At 34.7% G+C, this 2,500-nt stretch overlaps 1 protein-coding gene across 3 annotated transcripts in view; it reads left to right on the top strand.

Moving 5' to 3' along the window:
• Positions 1–2,500, top strand: part of LOC113816905 (arrestin domain-containing protein 2) — a 43,608-nt gene that overhangs the window by 38,913 nt on the left and 2,195 nt on the right. For 2 of the 3 annotated variants that reach the window (XR_011398581.1, XM_070121961.1), the window contains one exon: positions 1–2,500. This exon is cut by the window's left edge; it is cut by the window's right edge and continues 2,195 nt beyond it. The gene's annotated coding sequence lies outside the window, so the exon portion shown is untranslated. The other variant, XR_011398580.1, reaches the window with a different exon arrangement.

Genomic DNA, 2,500 nt, shown 5'->3' with positions numbered 1-2,500 from the left:
TCAATAATGTTAGACAATTACAGCAAAAATCCCCAAAACGTAGAATTTAGGTGAGGGAAAAGTTAGTTTTATTTATTTACAGCAACAATTTCCAGGACGGTTGTATGTGCAGTCATCCATTAAATATTAAAGGTAATGATAATAATCATATGTAAACCTAGTAGCAAGCTAAGGGAGTAGGACCCTTTTGCTGAAGCATGATAGAATATTAAAACTGTTGTTACTTAGATTAGATTCTGTGATAAGATTGTAATCATGTATGTGGCTCTATATATATATATAGACTTTGTATTCTTGGATAGGATATTAGTTTTTAAAAATATATTTGAGTGCGTGATTAATAGAAGCAACAGTAGAGTTTCCTATAGGTTTGACAGAGCTTAAAGATGGATGTAAAACATTAATGTAAAAGAAAGTTGTGTTTCAGAATCCTATTAGATATGGAGGAAAGGAGTTTAAAGGAGACAGATAATCAGTCAGCAGCAATGACTTTGCTGGGGCCTTTTGGAACGCACAAAACACATCTCGGCATAGGATTTATCAGTGATATTCAATCGTATAGGATTTTTTATGCATTTGATTTCTTCAGTATCGATGACCAAAATTTACTATAGGCATGTAACCATATTAGTAGTTTAAGACAAAACTCTAATGTGATAATACTGATAAATAAAACGAGGTTTTTCTAATAATCTACAAATTGCATGTGAAGGACAAATGGGAGGTCCTTTCGAATGCACTGACCAAACAAACATCCATGTCTGTAGGTGAGTCTCTCTCAAACATTTGGTTCCTTCTCTGTTTTCACCTCCTTTTCCCGATTCTCTCTGTTTCATTCTCATTGTGCTTTCCCTCCCACTTCCTCTTCCACTGTTTCTCTTATATTTATCTTGTCCTCTTTACCATCATTGTCATTATTATTTTGATTTTTATTGTTGTCATTATTGTTGTAGTTGTTGTTATTATTATCATTAATTATTATTATTATTATTATTATTATTATTATTATTATTATTATTATTATTATTGTTATTGTTATAACTACTTCTGTTATTATTGTTATTCTTACTGATGTTATTATTGTTATTCTTACTGATGTTATTATTGTTATTCTTACTGATGTTATTATTATTTTATTATTATTTTATATTATTTTTATTATTATTATTATCATTATCATTATTATTATAATTTTTATTTTTATTGTTATTATTTCTACAAATATAATTTCTTAAAAATTACTATGGTTAGTGTTATTATATTTACTATTTGGGCAAGAAATTGTTATCATCACTATTATTATATTAAGAGCCAGGCTACCAACTTTGTTGTTTATACATGAAATCTCACATGCAAACTTTTTAACTTCAGAGCACACTGGGCCTTTATTTATATTTATGAATTCTGATTAATTGTATTAGACTTGTCAGTGTGCTTCTTATAAACAATGTATGTTAGTGGAGGATCAATCAAATGGTTCTATTTGCAGTGAAGAACAATACCATGTTAGGCCATGGCACCAAAATATGGCTGACCTCCCTATCTCATGTGCCAAAATATTTCAAAGTATTGTCTTATGTGTACACCAAACAAAGTTTCCAGACTGGATTAAAAGTAGTATTTTGACTTCAGCTCACAAGAGTGCTTTGGGTCACCAGCTTTTACCATTGATAGGTTTTAGTCTTGTTGGTTCATTAATTGTATGTGTCATATTTTATGTAAAATGATTCTTTTTTAAATAATCTTTAGATTCTTATTCAGTCACGTCACCTGTGGTTATGTTAATCTTTATGTTAAGTAGTGGTAAAGTAAGCTGTTATTGGATTTGTAAAAATGATAGTGTAAATCTAAACACTTCATCATTACTTCTTAATGATGAAGGATGATTGCGTGTTGTGCCTTGAAGGGAGTTAAAAAAAAACAAACATTTGTAATAACAGGGAAGGAAATTAAGGTGGGTGTTGTGAACTGCTTGTCCAGTGATTATTTTAGCTACTTTTCTTGATCAGTGATATACTTAGGCTCCCATTAACTCTCTCATGCACACACATTTGCACTCACACTAGCACTTGCACTCTCACCCACAGCCACAGCCATGGCCATAGTCACAACCACAACCACAGCCACAACCACAATCACAACCACAGCCACAGCCACAGCCACAGCCACAGCCATGGCCATAGTCACAGCCACAACCACAACCACAACCACAACCACAGCCACAACCACAAGCACAGCCACAGCCACACTCACACCCACATTCACACAAATATGAATGCACATGCACATCAAAAATATACTATGCACACACTCACATTTGCACTCACACTAGCACTTACACCTGCAACCAGACCAGACCAAGGCCAGACCTGATCCAACCTGGCCAGACCCAACCCGACCCAGCTAGACCCAACCCGACCCGGCCAGACCCAGCCCTACCCGGCCAGACCCAACCCTACCTGGCCAGACCCAACCCTACCTGGCCAGACCCGACCCGACC

Source organism: Penaeus vannamei, chromosome 5 (genome assembly GCF_042767895.1).
Source record: "Penaeus vannamei isolate JL-2024 chromosome 5, ASM4276789v1, whole genome shotgun sequence".
Lineage (NCBI taxonomy): Eukaryota > Metazoa > Arthropoda > Malacostraca > Decapoda > Penaeidae > Penaeus > Penaeus vannamei.
Note: the sequence above shows the minus strand (reverse complement) of the source record. Positions and strands in the feature narration are given on the sequence as shown.